At 40.1% G+C, this 17564-nt stretch overlaps 1 protein-coding gene across 3 annotated transcripts in view; it reads right to left on the bottom strand.

The window, feature by feature from the left end:
* The window catches only part of PLXNB2 (plexin B2), a 471827-nt gene that overhangs the window by 311141 nt on the left and 143122 nt on the right, over window positions 1–17564 (bottom strand). For all 3 annotated transcript variants that reach the window (XM_019509291.1, XM_019509293.1, XM_019509292.1), the window contains exon 2: window positions 944–1137. The gene's annotated coding sequence lies outside the window, so the exon portion shown is untranslated. The remainder of the gene's footprint in view (window positions 1–943; window positions 1138–17564) is intronic.

Genomic DNA, 17564 nt, shown 5'->3' with positions numbered 1-17564 from the left:
TATTTTGTTATGATTTCTTGGTTTAATGCAAAAAAGTAATGACTTTTTGGAACAATTAGCTTCTTAAAAGTTCAGCTTGTGGCCAAGTATTACTGGCTACAAAAGACAGAAATTTAGAGCTATGTGACTGATTCAAAGAGGTACATATGTCAAATATCATCCAAACACATGCCAGACTTGGAAGAACCTCTCTAAAATGTAGCACTTGCAGGAAATTCATCAAAATATCACTCAGGCTGTCTTCATTTCATGACAAAAAGATTCACAGAAACACATTTGAGCAACTTAATCCTCACTGGTAACATAACAGATACTTTACAATGAAAAATGCATAGTGGGAGGTGGGGCCTTGATTGCAATCTCTACTATGATCCCTGCTAAGCCAATCTGCACCACCAAAGATGAACAAGTTTGATAGTATAACAATGCTAAATCTATTTGCTGACAAAACTCTTGGGATAGAAGTGATATCTTTTATTAGATGAACTAAAACCAACCAAGCTAAAACCAATATTCCTGAAATCTATTTGCCCTTCTCCAAAGATAAAGGGCAATAATCCACACCTTCAAGTCTCACTGCAATAATACATTATTTAAATTCCCAAGAGATGACCTGGAATGAAGCAGAAAGCAAATGCCAAGGTCTAGGCACAAATGTGTTCTGCCTACTCCAGCCATTTTTGGTAAGATCAACTCCTGAAATGTTTACCACCATTACTAATAATAGAAGTCCACTGCAGACTGAAATAACATCTGGAAGTTTTGGTGAATAGCAACAAGCCCCCATTATCTTAGCCCTGGACATGATACCATTTGGATGATTTGAAGAAAAGCATGGATCTCATTCTACCTTAAAATAAAATGGATACCATAAATTTTAAGATGAACAGCATTTCTCATTGAAAAAGAACCTTACATTTTGTCAAAAACAGAGCTTGCTTACCTGAAAACTAGGAAGTTCAAAAAAAAGTGTGTACACGTTACAGGAGTGCTTCTTGGATAGGATAAGTCAGCTTCTACTGGGAATAAGGAAGGAGATGAGATGGTAAAAATGTTTTATTGTTGTTCAGCTGAACTCCAGTGGGTCAATGCAAGCCCTACAATAAAGCCTTGGACTGGCCTTCTTGATCTGATTACCTGGAAGGAAAAGAAGGAACTTTTAAGTTTCCCAACAAATACAATGTGACATTGTAAATCAGACAACTGAACACATTAAAATAAATATTTACAATATTATAATAACGTTTTAGCTTAGCTTTCTCTTTAAACAACCCAACCTGTTGAACATTCAAAGTGGCAATTTTAAGAGGAGAAGTTATAAGGGTTGATAATGGCAGGTCAAGTTTTGATTTTTAAAATCCAGGTACATGTCTCAAACATATATCAATTTAAGTATTTATCTACATACAGAATAAAAATATAGGATGGAAGGAACAGACCCAACTATGCGTACAACATGAAAACTTCCCATTCCAGATATCTCAACACAGACCTAGAAAAGACAGCTTTAAAAGGCAAGAGGGTAGTTTAATAGGCGTATTTCCTTAAATTGATTAATTTACAAGTTTTCAGAGGGTGACTCTTGGGTCAACAAACCAGAACTGATTTGAACCAAGAGTCTAACTTATATACCATTATCTCTACCTTACACATTGTTTTAAAGAAGACTCATACCATCATCCTACATACCAATTTTTGCTTTCCCTCCCTTCATACACCTTTCATCCATCCAGTTTGCAACATTAACGTACTACTAGATGGGCCAACTTCAGTTTTATAGTATATGTATGTTGGGGGCCAATATTTCTAGGGGTGGCTGCCTAAAAGGGAAGAATCTTATTAAGCCTGATTTTCAAGAGAACGATAAATACTCAGGAGCTCTCATTTTCAAAAACTAAATTGTAAACAATAGATTGTTAAATCCTGGACTTTAGCCTCCTATCCCCTAATTAATAACTAGGTATATGCACAGCAGAATTTGGTTCCTTGTGATAGTTTTTTAATGAAGAGAAGTAAAGGTGGAATACTACCCAACAGTTGAGTAGAAAGGAAAACCCTACCATAAGCAAGTCACCATGTTATAATACAACTCAGACAACATTCTAGAATTGAAAGTTTTCAAGTATCTTTCCCCTTCAGAAGACAGAGAAAGGCCTGACAATGGCTTAACAATAGATTACTAAACATATTAAATAACTGATTCTGTACAGTAAAAATACTGAACTGCACTATTTTAATAAGTTCATGGTCACTTAAGAATAAACTAAGAGGCTCTCCCCATTCTGGATTCTTCCATTGATAATACCAGGAGATAAGTTTAAAAATGATTTCTATGCTTGGCAGGATTATAATACTTACTTACAGTTATTGTATAAAAAGAACACTAACTTTCCAGGAACACTATTTATACCTATGTGATTTTTAAAAACTGAAAACCGCATTTCTCAACTCATGCCATATATCGCTGTCAAAGGAGCTTAAAGAAACCATTAACACTCTCTTTGGCCCTCACTGCCAACACAGTCATCCCAGTAATGCTTCCAACTGTGCCAAGACAAAGGGCAAAAAGCCCAAAGGTCACTTACAAACGTATGTGGAAAGATATAATGGCATTCAGCAGGCTAACTAGTCACTGAGCTTCACCTTGACTTAATATCTTAAGCCAACTGAATTAAATTTATTTCTCAGCTCTAATGTTTACTTTCTTAAGAAACACTCAGAAAAGAAAAATTGGTGAGCCTTTTTTGCAATCCTTAAATATATTTATGCTTGATTAAAAAAAGCCAGAAGAGTAGCATTACACAGTACTCAATGTTTCCTTTCCTTACATTCAAGCACCTCCTTTCATCAAAGCAAAATTGGTAAGTACCTAATAAGCTAGAACAATTCCTCATTCCAGTCCTCTACAAAAGAGGACCCCATCTCAGGCAATTATAGATAGGACATCTGAATACTATTCAGCTTCTTCAAGCACTTCTACTTCCTCTGCTGAAAATGCCTCAGATGCATCTACTTCTAAACCATTAATAAAGTCCATTTGCCCACCAAATCCTTGTATGTTCATGTTTACGGGAAGCAGAAGAAAAAAAGTGCAACAGAAGTGCCAATTCCCAAATGTTACTAGGTCAACAGTGGGTTACACAAGTCATTTTCTGGTCATGGGAGCCATATAGTTCCCTCAGACTTTCTTCCAATATACCTTTTATAGTAACAACGTATGCCAAACTATAAAACTGATGGACTGAACTGTGACTTCTACAATTTTACAGCTGTCACTAAAACAGTGACAAGATTCAGAAAAAAATGTTTATATTTTGCAAACTATTTTTTGTTTGAATGTTTAGTACTCAACATATGGTTGGCTAATTGTAATTGATCCTTAAAGTAAATTTAAAAACAAACAAGTGTAGACTCAAACGGTCATTACCAAAACAATTTATTAAAAACTTGTGTATGTTCAAGTATATATTTCTGTACAAAACTTCACCAGTATAGGAGCTCCTAACAGCATTTCCTGCAATATCATTCCAGTGGTACAAAGTAATATCTGGAAAAGAAATAAGCTAGCTAACACTTATAGTGTTATTAAGCTAGTCTTGCCTAGTTCCATGGAGAAGGAAGAAGAAAAGAAAAGGCGTCTATACAGGTTATCAAGGCCTGAACCTGCAACCCCGCAGCTTTGATTAGAAGATTGTAGAGTAAACAGTATAAACGGTATTTTATTTTACTGTGACACCATTTAGTAGCAAATTAAAGGGTAAAGAGATGTGCAAGGGCGAAAGCATTTGCCAATTTTTTCTTTTAGCAGTTTGTTATCTGCAAATCAGTCAATGACTACAACCCGTCCCCAAACAACTCTGTTCTATTATTCCAGCTGCCTAGATGAAGGTCACTGACACTATTATTAGCACCTCTGTCAGTGTACAATCAATTTACAGAAAAGGAAGAGAGTCATGCAATACCAACATGGTGAATACTCTTTTTTTCCCCAGAGTGGCTTTCTCTTGTCATAGGTCTCTGCTCACTCTGCCTAACATAAGTAAACTAACCCAAAATCAGAAACCACCAACCCACCTGAAGCCAAACATTAGGTTTTGCATCTGGAAAGCAACTCCATGTTCCATTTACTCCAAACAGCATCATACTATATCTGCCTCTTCCAAATCATTACGTGAGTTGTTCTAAGGACAGAAACTAGAAAACAGCCAGAACTGGATAAATAAGACATGGAACTACAGTACTCTCCTACCTAAATGTTAAGCATAGGACTTATGAAATGCACTGTAATATGCAAGAGGCACCGGGATATTTTATTATATTGGGTGGAAGCATGCCAATTCCAGAAATCTGACTTGAAGCAGACATAGTCAAAATGCTAATGATGACAGGATGACGTGTAAGAAGCCACAGATGTGCTCATGTGGGAGAAAAAAGTAGGTAAACAATAGGAAGCTGATTGGTAGGCCAAGACAGTTGGGCTCCAGGAGGTCAAGGGAGACCCACTGAGGATGAACAAAGAAAATAAGGTGTTGTGTATTGGAAATGACAAGGTAAGGCTGTGTGGAAGTCTGGGCTACTTCTGACAATTTCCTAGAAATCAGAAGAAGCTGATCCAACAAGAAATCTAGCAGTATAAAAGAGAGGCAGGAAAGATGGAGTCTTTGCTAATGTGTGCTGATCTGTTGGATCCAGCCAGTGTGGGCAGCTAGAGTGTCCTTCGCCAGTTGAAACGAAAGCATTCTGATCCAGTGCGTGTGTGGGTATGGTCATTAATATTGTAAAACTGCTATTTAATGTATAGTTTATATTTTGTTAGAAAAGATGAGAACAGGGAGGGCAACCTTTTACAGGCCATAGGCTGGAACAGCCACGCTCTGGTCCAATGCAGCGTGGATGGCTTTGGTGGAGTGTCAGCAGCAGGGAGGGCCTTTCCTTGCATCCTCAACCAAGCCATACAGCTGGAAATTGTGCCTGCACCACTGCCACTTCTCTTAGCCTCCTTTTCTTCAGCTGCAGCTGTGGCACAGCCTGCAGCCAGTGGGGAGCTACCAAGACCACCTGGCTGCAAACTGTAGCCACGCTGCTGCTGCTTCTCCTCTCTATCTCTCCCTGCCATGCTGCAGTGTGGAAATAGCTGGAAGCTTCCCAACCCCAGTGGCTGGAAGCTGCATCCATGCTGCTGCTGGGGAGTGGGAGGCTGAGGAAGTGGTGGAAGCATAGGTGCAGCTCCCAGTTGCCCAGCTCTGGCATGGATGTAGATCAGTGGTCACCAACCAATGGATCTCGATCTACCAGTAGATTTCGGAGCCTCTTGTGGTAGATCTTGGAGCCTCTTGGACTCAATTCGAGGCTGGGGTGGAGGGCTGAGTGCCCATGGACAGCAGGTCAGTCCATGGGGGAGGAAGAGGCAGGGGCTAGATTGAAGTCCCGGCAGTGAAGGACAGTGCCACAGAGGCAGGAGCAGGGTTGAGTGGGGCCCCAGTCAGGTGGGATTTACCTGATGGGGAGGCTTACACTTTCATTTGTTGGTAATAAGATGTGTTTAGGGCCTAGTCTGCACTACAAAGTTTTGCAAGCAAAATCCAGTTCCTGCAGCAAAACTCAGTGCATTCAAGCTCAAAAGTTCCTCTGGGGCCAAGGTAACTTCTCTTCCTGGTGGGCTGCCAGAAAAGGCATACAGATGAGTGATTCTTAAGCAGGGGGCCTGGGCGCAGTGCAATATTAGCACTGTTAAGTATACAAACACCAACATGAATCACAAGATAAACCCAGGGTTTCAAATAGGAATATTATTGACACTATAGATTCTCATCTGTTGTAGTCCTTTTGAGTTCAGTAGAAGAATTACTTTATATTTTTTCCATATTAAAAAGAAAAGTGAAAGCGAAGAGCTGAGGGGAGCTGATTTTCTGAGGGGAGCCTAGTATCTAAAGAGACTGAGAACCACTGATACTGTTGTACTTTCTGCTGCTGTTGTGGTCCCTTCAGCAAAAGACTTCTGGGGTGAAAAGGGGTAAGGCAGTATGAGCTTGTTATTCTGCAGTGGTTTTCTTTATCCTGATGGTTGTGTCAGCAAGGGATGACAAGGGAAAAACCCAGAGGGCTTTTTGAATCCTTAAATACTAGTTGGTGCCATGCAAACATATATTCTAAGTTTACAAGAGGGTTTAGGGCTGGGGGCAGAGCTATTTTAAAATAATGTATTGTAAACAGTCCACAAGTCATTTGATTTACAAAGTACCATACACTGGATGAGTTCAGCAGCTGGGAAGCCCTGGATCTGACAGCTCTGCCCTCATTCAATGGTTTGAAGTGATCATTTAGAATTAATATAGGGCCTCAGAGGATATGGAGATATCAAGCTTAAGACCTCATAAAAAACAGTGTTTTCAGCCAAGTTGCCTATTCCTGAGAGGTCCTTTCATACTCAGCTCCTTAATTCAAAATATCAGAGTCAGTTCTGCTTATCACAGGAACTGAATGCCGTGCTGTATAATGTTTGTGTCAAATACAGCCACTGAATGAGCTTCAATTTACACTAATAATTGTCATTAGAGGGTAAAAAAAGATTGTATATTCATCAGAAAAGAACAATTTCCTGACATTTAGTATAGACAGGAGAACAGTCACTAGCAGCCTCTTGGCTCAGTGGGCACAGCTAGTGGGTGGTAAATGAGACTGTTGCAGAAGGGACACTATTCTTCAGAGAAAAAGGGTGGGGGAGACCGCTTAAAACTAGGCACCCTGATGGATGAGATTTATGCATCCATGCTGTCAGTCTAGAAGTAGGTGGTCATTATGGAGGCCCAGCTGCAAGGGTGTGCACTGCTGTCTGGCAAAAATTAGAAGTCTAGCAATGAAATATAAAGAGTGGGGAAAATGACAGAGTGAGTCAAAACCCCATGATAAGCCCACTTAGGCTCCCCTCTCCCCAGAACCGAAGACAAGAGTCTAATCTCTTTGGCACATACTCTGGCTGAAGTTCAAGCATAAACACAAATGGGACTACAGCTCATATTGCCAATGCCCACATAAGGGTATTGTATTAGTGACTGCATGCAACACTAAGCAAAATTCATATTTAAAAAAATGGTCAGTTGCTGAATTACAACATATGGTGTTTTTAACTTTCCCCCAAAAGTTCTGCTCTAGGACCTTTCCATGTACTGAAAGTAATCTCTGTTGTGGAATGATCTGAAGATGCTAAAATGCTTTTCATCAGACCGGTTCTAAGCTATGACAGAAGGCTGTCTTCATGTAAACACCTTCCAAAGAAGTCTCATTTACATTTCGTCACCTCGAGGGTGGGAGATGCTAGGTTTGGCCTATGTTTAAGAGAACTTTTAGGATAACTCAGACTGACCTGCTTAACTTCTTGTCCAATTTGAAATGTTTTCCCCTTGATTAATACAATCTAGGAAACAGAATACAGGTTTCCCTCACTTTATTGCTGTACATGTGTTCCTGGAAAACGACGCATTACTTGAATTCGCATGAAGGGAAACCACTTTACAGTATAACAAATAGGGATACGTTCTAAGATCTCAACTGTATTGACCCTCAGGCCCATTTCTACCACTTTTACAAGACAATTTTGGTACTCACCAACAGCAGACAGTACACACAAGCACCGGGCACTATCATAATGGGGATGGCAACTACAGAAACATGTGTCGCAGACAACTAGCGAAGAGCACAGATCCACACAGGAGACTATAGTTTGGTGCGTGTCACTCCCACAATGCACCACACGAAGCAGCTGACTGCAGACTTCCACCACACCTCTCTCATAACAGCGTATTTACCTCGCATATAATGAATTTTTGGTTTAAAAAGGGTCATCATATAAGAGCGAATTCGCTCATACAGAACCCTCAGAAAGCAAGGGAAACCTGTACTTCAAATATTTCAGTACTGGGCTTGTTAATAAAAACAAAAGTGAAGTCAGACGCTTGATTCTTAGGGCTGGCAGCTACGAAAGACGAGGAGACTGGGGAAGAAAAAAAAAGAGAGAGAGAGAAAGAGGGGCAGAAGTCATTAAGGCTACCAACAAGTCTTCTCTTAGAAATCCACTAACAAATTAGAGAGTAAAATTAGGACACTTTTTCCTGCCCATGTCAGAACTCAGTCCTGCTCTGAGCATTATTAAGAAACATTTCCAGGTATTTATCCCTCGGAATAATAAAACTATTTCTGAGGAGCTCTGCTCTGGAACGGACAAGATTGCACAAAATGGCAAGTATTTTGAAAGCATTTCCCTGAGGGAGGTGGTCCTTGACCCTTCACTTCCAATTACACAAGTTAACCTTTCATACTATCCTGTACTGGGGATATTTTTCCAGAGGTAACACATAAACATTTAACTGTGCTAGCAAACTGCGTATATAAAATCACCTGCTTATAGATTTCCTAGGCATGGGAGAAAATTGAGGAAAAAAGAATGATCTTAAGTACTTCAATGCCTTTTGATGCAAAAACGGTGAGTGACGGCATGTTATATCTCAGGCTAACAGAGAAAAAAAATTGAGAATTACTCCTTGTTAAAATATTAGCAACACATTCCAGTGCCAGTGGGTTTAGAAGCTTTAATTACAAAAGGTAAATTTGACTTTCCTAGTTTTCCTCCTAGGTATATTATCTTTCAAGTTTCAGAGAGATTTGCTCTGAAAGCAAGAGGAGGTTTCAGCTTAAGAAAGGCTGACCCAAATTCTTCCCTTCCTGACATCTCCTGCAAGCAATTATACCCATGCAAACTTAGTATAAAATGCTACGAGACCTGAAACACGGCTACTGCATCGTAGCAGAGATTCTGTGGTAAGTGAACTCAAAGCCAGAATATCTTAACACAAAAACATATCCTAACAACATTGAGTATAAAGCTAAAAATACAGAAGGAGAAACCATCAGTGAGGATGGAAATAAGGAGAGAAAATTCTTAAAAACTGTGAAGTGCCAGATTACTGACGAGCAAACAACACTTTTAAAGCCCAACAATTGTGTTTTTCTTTGCTTTCTAAAGAAAGTGAAGACAAGCAGAACACATTAAATATCCATAGTGGAAATGTAGTTCATACTAAGATATCAAATATATTCTTAAGAAGAGGGGGAGAGCATGATTATTTATCTAGCTTGAAAATAGCACAGTGCTATGTTAATTTAAAAATTCAATTTAAGTTTAAAGCACTGGTGGGCAGGAAAGCCCTATGTACCATGAACTGTAAACTGAAATACGAGCTAGGTTTTGGCTGCAAACTGGCTATGTAACAGCTATAAAGCTAAATGATTGCAGTTGCTTCCCTTAGACGATCTGACTCTTGTGAAAGATGTTCAGTGAAGTTTCATTTACTGTGTCCAAAGGCAGATTATTTAAACTTTTCTTGTTCACTTAATAGAAAGCTGATGTTACAATAAAAGTAGACAACTTCTACAAGAGTGACTGTAATACGGAAAAGCTCTGCAGACTCCAGACTTTTTGTAAGTCCCAAATAAGTAAACTAGTACTTTGTACAAACATCAGCTTCCTTCTAGAGAGATGAGTTGTAACTTATGTCTGCAGAGCAGCTCTCCAGGGGCATACACAATGACAATACTTAGTTTGTTTTCCTTATGAAAACTCACAGATTGGCAGAGTACAGAAAGATCTTTGATTTGGTCAAGAATAAAAAACAAAGTACATTGTATACCAAAGGACCAGATTCAGACTTAGGCAGATGCAGAAGAGGAAGAAAGGAAAAGGGGGAAAAGGCTAAAATGTGCATTTTCCTTGCCTCTGTCTTCAACCCTCAAAAAAAAAATAGACAAATCCCATTTAAGGCTCACACAGTGCTATTTATAGTTCTTAAATAACCTGGTAATAAACTTTATGAAAGCTTAAAAAGAATCTGAATGAATGAATTAACATCTTGGAGAGCTTTTGTTTTTGACGAATTTGAATTTAAGATGGGTACTCTGACACACTAAAATCCCATCTCCACATAACAGATATGCTACAGCAGCCAATAAAGACAGCCTCGTCACACAGAATCAGCGAGCCTTTATTTTGAAACGGGGAACATGAGGAAGAGGTTTAGGAGGTGGGTTTTGTTTTTGGGTTTTTTTTTTAAATCAAGGCTGGCTGACAAACAGAATTTTTAATCTCATCAAAGTTTCACCTCTTTCAACACTAGTTTTCATACCAACATTAGACCCCAACCTGCCCATCCCTGTCTTTCCCCCCCAAATATCAAAATTATTAGTAGCAAAACAAACTTTACAAATATTGAAGCCATTTAGCTATTACTCCCACTGGAAAGTAAAAGTAAGACGTGGTAAAAGTTGACAGGGCAAGGCCTGTTCCATGCCTATTGCTGTTTTCCAGATTCTTCAGTTACAAAAATAGCATGGGAGAACAGATCCTGCCCTCACCCCCCTTCATGTACTTTCTACCTTAGTACAGACCTGGGTGTGTACAGTCTTGAGGATATTCTCCTTCCTTTGCTTCCCTACTTAGCATTTGATTTAATATGGAAACTGCTGCTACTGCCTCCATATTTACACAGTTGGTGTTAAAAAAACATTTATCAAAATCATTTACTTTGATGTACTTTTCTTCCCTTACTTCCCTTCCAGCAAAAACACAAAAGAACTGTTGAGGGTGATAAGGAATTCTACTGATAATGTCATTATGTAATAGTATAGGTCAAATGAAGTGAGGCTTACCGTTTAAATTGCCCATTTAGTACTTCTTTTACATTGTGCAAAACAAGCCCTATTATTAGTTTCCACAGAAACCCAAGCAGCAAACAGTGTCAAAAAGTGACCAAAATAACTGAACAAAAAACAAACACACACTGCAGCTGTTAAGAGACACCAGGGTCTAGTATGTAGGATATTGCATGTCAGAGTAAAAAATTTCTGCATTCTTCCTAACCTACTACTTATACAGCTTGTACTTTGCAATTCTTTACCTAAATCATAATCCTTAAACAGCTAGTTAATCTGAAGGACTGCTTGTCAGTCAGGCCAAGATCCACATGAATTGCTCTTTCAGACACCCAGCTTCAGGAATGAAATGCATACAGCTGATGTAGGCACTTAGGTTACACCTACATAATGGGAAGAAAGAGTTAGTACCTAGGAATGAAATTCACAATAGTCAACCTGAGCTGAAGCTAGTCAGTGAGAAAGACGGAAGAGACAGATGCATCTGAAATCCCACTTCTCCTGGACTCTGAACCTGTACAAGACTGGGATTACACACCGGAGCCTGTTGGCTAGGGACAGAAATTACACATAAATCAGTATAAGTAATCAGAAGCCAGTTCAGAGCTGTAACACAAGAGAAGTTCAGTACCCATAAACCTCTTTCAAAATGGACATAACTGACTGACGTTAGGTCAGGGTGCAGACTTAATGGATTTAGTTAGGTTAAATCAGTTTACTGAATTTCTGTCCCAGATCCCCTCCATATTCAAGTTAATTCACAGTCCCCCAGCATCCCAGGAAGCTTTGCACCTCTCCCACAAGCTCCCACTCCTCACAGGGTGGGTGGGCTACCCTTGGCTTATGCTCTGCTCCAGGCAAGCAGGGAGGCATGCTCTAGCACCACCCAGCTTCTGGCCTGGGCCACTACAGGCACGTGACTACATTTTCAGAATCAAAAGTGAACGTCTGTTCATTTTCTTATCAGTTCTATCCACGCAGCTTAGAATAACCTGCAAACACTAAATCAATTCAGCCTTGGGCTTTTTGAGCATCTGTACTTAGCTAAAAGAATAGCTTTTCCCCCATTTCTTTCTTCTAAAACATGGAAGAAGAGGTGGTGATTTTGGTTGTGTCTGCTTTCACAAGTGAATGATTAAAATTCACTCAGCAAGTACAGACCTGAGTTACAGGCCTTTCTTTACCAGTGGGGTTCAAACCTACATCCTCCCCCTCCCAAGAGGTGTCCCAACTAATAAGCTACACTGTTAATAGCTTTTATCCAATGATGTTTGAAAACAAATAAGCAGTCACTAGAGCAGGGAACAGAACCAAGTACTCCCTCATCTGCCTCCATTATGCTTACTATCTTTTGCATAGATTTTGCATTCTTATACCAGCATGGCTTTGAGAGGAGTGTCAAGAGTGCTCCATTCTAAGCCTAGAGGTTAACACATTTTTCTGGCAAGGAGGGAGTTATGGGTTTGAGCTCCCTTACAGCTGAGGCAGGCATTAGAACCTAGTTTCCTTCGTGGGCAAGTGTTGTAATAACTGGGCTACTAGAAGAAAAGTAGAGACCAACATGATCTTCTCCTATCCTCTCCCATTTTTTTGGGAGTGGTTATGGTTACCACGCTTCATACTGGCCCAAGACTTAGGCATGCTTAATCAAGAAGGGGGCACCTCCCTAACTTTAGGGAGCTAAATAATTTTATTGGCAAAAGTCTTCAGTACCAACAGACTCTCAAACTAGGTACAGACATTACACATATTGTACATTGAGCAGGCAGAAAGTGCTGTAAAGCCTTAACTGAATAGTCGTTCACAGCTCTTAAGAGTGCTTTAAAAATGGCGGATTGTGCTCTAAGTTAACCCTCAATGAATGTGTGCTAACCTAAAGCACTTTCTGTTAGAGCGCTTCTATCAATCATCTATGCCAGACCCCAATCAAGGGTTAGTTTAGAGTGCGATCATCATTGCCATCTCAAGCAGCGTTGCATAGGGCTGCTCTCTAGCTTTTAGTAGAGCCCGAGCCTGGGCCAGGCTCGCTCCTTTGATCATCACTGACAGCCTCCAATTCCAGCCCTTGTTGACGGGAGATGGGGAAGGGGGGTTTCTGTCCCTGCAGATGCACCACTGCTTGGCAGAGTGGGCTGCAGGGAAAAGGGCTCTGGGATCTCTCCCCCGACAGGTGGAAGGGCTGTGGGGAGAGGAGTCCAGGGTCTCTCTCCCCACAGCTGGTCCCTGCCAGGCAATGCTGCTGCACCACTGCTGACAGTCACAGCCTCTGTTCCTAGGCAGTGGGAGAAAGAGCCCCCACAAACCTTCCATGGACCCTGCTAGCTCCCCTGATGCCACTAAACCCTCCTGGACCCCAGAACCCCCTACAGATCCCTAGATTCCTTCTTGTGGGAGTCTTTCTAGGTACAGAGACATTGCATCTTTTCTACAGATGGAACTGAGTAATATTCCATGTATTCAGACAGAAATATTTTGATCTGACTATTTGAATGTTCACATATCCCACACATCTTTAACTGTTGTGTCCACTTGGCCAGGCCCCATCATTCACCTTTCCACCTGCCATGGCCTCAATCCTGGCTCATATTAGTGCTTCCCTGCTAGCCAAATGGGGAAGGTCATTTAATCACAATTCTCTGGAAGCACAAGCAACTTCATACGCTAGCCTGGAAAGAAAATACTCAAAGTAGCTTGAGCCAAGTGAGGAGCAGAAAGACTATTTTATAAGTTCAAACATGGGGAAGTAATGAGCACGTTGAGTGCTCACCATTACTGTAAGTCTCATCTGCCTAATTCAGTTGGATAACTGAATTATTTCAAATAAATTAACCGCATAGCAGTTATATAGTATTAAAGAGAGCTACGCAGACCCTCAAAAATCACTAGGAACTAATTGTTTTCTCTGCTGAACCCTGAAGATCTACTACCAGAGTGTGCACACTTTTACCGATCCATCCATCCACTCCCTTTAAGACACAAAGATCACCAATACCATTACTCAACATAACACTTCTTTGTAATACCCTGTGGCAGAAAGGCAAAGAATTCCAATGTATTTAATGAATGCATGAGGAAGTTCTCTCTGGTAAAAGCAGGGTGTAATCTGTTTAAACAGCTTGGGTCCAAAGTTAAAAATTAAATTAAATCAATAGTAGATGTAAGGCTTCTGTTGGCTGATATGGTTTGGAAGAGATCCAACTGAGGGAAAGTGTACCCAAGAAAAAGGTATAAAGACTTAAAAAAAAACTGGAATCATTCTGCATGGGAAGTCAGGTCAGGGCGTTCAGCACAACAGTCTTAAAATGTACTTGTTTTTATTTATTTATAAATCTGTGAAACCTGCTTGGGGTGCTGGGCGGTGATACTTTCAAAGAAATCTTCAGCAAACTAAAGAAGTACTGAGAAACTACTGGAGCAAATAAATATTTATTAGAAGAATTAGGTTAGAACTTCTCCTCCCACTGCAGGCCTGCTCTTTTTTTCAGTGAGAAATCCTACACAAATTGGTACTCAACTCAGTTTTGATTTTAGCTGTCCAATAATATTATTTTATATTGCAGTTAGCAGCAAAGAAACCCAATGCCAGTGGAGCTCATATGTTAAAAGTATTTAACAATTCCTGTCAGAATTTCAAGGGAAATGGAAGAAGTAACTTATGTTGTTTTGCACAGTGAGACTGATGCCTAACATTTTCCACGATGTTGCAGGTTCTATCTAACTTTTTTCCCTACAATATAAGTATCAATAGAAAAATAATATTTCTGAAACTACATTTCTAATGCAGCAACAGGTCCTTTCAGGGCCCAAACAATTAAGAATTGTATGTAGTTGGGACTAAAGATCCCAGTGCTTAACTAAACATATTTAGGAATGAAAGCATGATACAGAATCATTCTAGATTTCTAAAAAAAAGTCATTGTTATGTTCATGAAATTTTACTATATATTTTTAATTACAACCTACAACAAAATCCTCCTCCCAGCTCCTGTATCCGAGCTCCTTTGACATGCAGAAGTCATGCCTAACTCTAGCAGTGTTGGGAGAGAAGAGAGAAAAACAAGAGTCAACCAACTGCTAGCCTGTAATTCATGCTAAAGTAGCAGTAATAAGAGCAGGAAGACTTTTACAGCCACAACAAAATTTAAAACATCTGCCAGTTTACAGAATCTCTAAATACTTTCTCTAAAGATTTAAAGGGGCTATATTTGTAACAATAGGGCATATTTGGCATAAGTAAAAGTTTACTGTGAATACAGTCCTCTCCAAGATTTCAAGCAGACAAGTCGCTCATTTCTCCCCCTGCCCCTCAGTTTGTACTCTCTATGGCTAGGGACAGACATTCAAAAAGGCTGAGCCAGGACTGATTCAGTCTTTGCAGGTTAGTCTAACCTGCAAATCTTGAACTGATTTGGAGGTGGATAGACATTCTCTTGTCATTCCAGAAATGTAGGCACATGCCTAGAGTGGCTCAGGCTAGAAGCCAGGGAGCACTAGACCAGCCCTCCCTTCCCTTGCACAGAACTGAGCTGAGGGGAGTGTGGCCAAGCCCAGCAGGACACTGATTGGGGAGGGGTTCCCCCCCCCTTGATAACAGGGCATTTATCAGATCTGTAATTAGCATTTAACACCCCATCAGAAAACAAAGCCTCACTCATTAGAAGCTCTTCTTATACAGCTTTTTCCAAAGGAAGGAATGGAGGAACATTACCATCTGAGCTGTTGATTGCCTCCAAAAAGCCCTAAGTTGACACCATCCTTTTTGCCTTACACAGTATTAGCTAACACACCACATGCTGGCTAGAGTCTGTGCTGTGGGAGAGAGAAGGAAGGGATCTCTGCTTAAGCAGCGAGTGATTTTGGTGGAGTGCATGGGGAAGCCAGCAGACCCTGCTGTGCCTGCAAGTCTCTGCTGGAGCTCCAGCCAGGGAGCAGAGGGGAGGGGCCAGTCCTGCTGTGGAGCAGAGAACCCTGCCCAGCCCATAGAGTATACTGGGATGCTGAGGGTGTCTGGTTTATTTTAAACTGGTTTCAGCCATTCTCAAATGGGTTACATGCACCGAACAGCTGTTCTGTTACAGGTTTAAGCTGGTTTCTGATCACTTAAATCAGTTTACATGTAATGTCTGTCCCTAGCCTATGGAACTGAACTAGTGTGGAGAATCAACTTTCTACAAAGGGATCAAAATTAAAAAAAGAAGCTCCAGATGGCAGGCTAGGCAAAATAAACAGTTTTCAGATTTTTATTCTTATATATTGACAGCAAGAAAACAAAACAACAAGTCTTAAAAAAAACAGTTCAGTTGTTCATATGATTTAAAATACACATCCACAACACAAACTCAGGCTGCACAGTCATACCATCCAAGCAGGCTGAGCAAGACACCTGACACCTACCCACCCATTCTAAGACAAACAGAGTGAGAAAAGTATTTGACTTTCAGAAAGGCGTCAGTCCTGCAATTAAATATCTTCATGGAGCCCTATTTTCTTCAATAAGGCACCTTGTGAGCATAGATACCCCTGTGAACACTTCACTGTGTGATGGAAATATATATCTGGACTAATTCCTTTGCAATTCAGAAAATGAAACTGTTATGTTATCTATCCCAGACTACTGACACATCAGCAAATTCTCACAGTGCCTATTTAAAATAAAAGCACCGAAAGGAGAGGGGGAAAAGGGACAAGTTAAAATGACTAAAATATAGTGGTAACATTCTGGTCTCCATTTTTCCCCCTTAATGATGAATTTCCATATACGGCTCCCTTAAAAACGATAAAACTATATTCCAAGTGTGCTGTTTGTCTTTGGAGATTCACAGATTCATTTTCAGTGAAAAAAGAAATGTAATTTTTCTCCATAAACAGTAGCAGCACATTTATTCCTGCCTCTTTGTAAAAATCAGCAGTGTTTGCGAAAGATGAACCATAAACTTATCCAACTTTCCCTGGAGGATCATATTTTTACTGAAAAGATCTATTCAATTTTGTTTTCTTCTGCATATCTTCCTTGCAGAAGTGTGTTACGATCTTCAGTCAGTCATCAACAAGGTTTCATAGTTTCTAGGGTCGGAAGGGACCTGAGCAGATCATCGAGTCCGACCCCTTGCCATGGCAGGAAAGAGTACTGGGGTCAAATGACCCCAGCAATGCGTATATCTAGCCTCCAAGGTTAAAGAGACTATTAATCAAGCATTAAAGGTATGCCCTTAATATAAAGAATGGAATCAAATTTTACACATGCGCTTAGAGACAACTTATATACAAATAGATGTGTATGCACAAGTTATTTCATTATCATGTTATATATAGTTTATGACAAATATAGAAATCAGCAGAACAAATATTTAAGGTGCTAACCCTATATGGTTGCAAACTTTTGCATGTTATATATATATTACTGGTATACTTTTAAGTACATGAATAACAATAAATTTAAGATATAATTTAGTTGCTCACCCTCCAAACATTTACATTTGGTACTGAAAAAATTTAAGTTAAAAAAAGTTTAAGTTAAGAAAAAATCCTCAGACCACAATGCATTTACATTAAGACTTGCTTTATTTTATGATACTTAATGCGAGTTTAACTCATGGAATAAGTGTGTAACAAATCAGAGCCTCAGACAAAAGGGTGGGCGGATAAGAATAGGATGGGTTTCAACACAGACAAGTGCAAGGTGATGCACCTGGGGAGGAACAACCGGCACCATACCTACAGGTTAGGGAACTCCCCTCTTATCAGCACGGAGGCGGAAAAGGATCTTGGAGTCATCATTGACTCCAAGATGAACATGGGTCAGCAGTGTGGGGAGGCAGTTAGGAAGGCCAACTGTACCTTGTCATGCATCCACAGATGCATCT

This window comes from Gavialis gangeticus, unplaced genomic scaffold, assembly GCF_001723915.1.
Source record: "Gavialis gangeticus isolate Ggan-Ray unplaced genomic scaffold, GavGan_comp1, whole genome shotgun sequence".
In the NCBI taxonomy this organism is placed as follows: domain Eukaryota; kingdom Metazoa; phylum Chordata; order Crocodylia; family Gavialidae; genus Gavialis; species Gavialis gangeticus.
The sequence above is the reverse complement of the archived record's forward strand: the minus strand, read 5'-3'. Positions and strand labels throughout refer to the sequence as shown.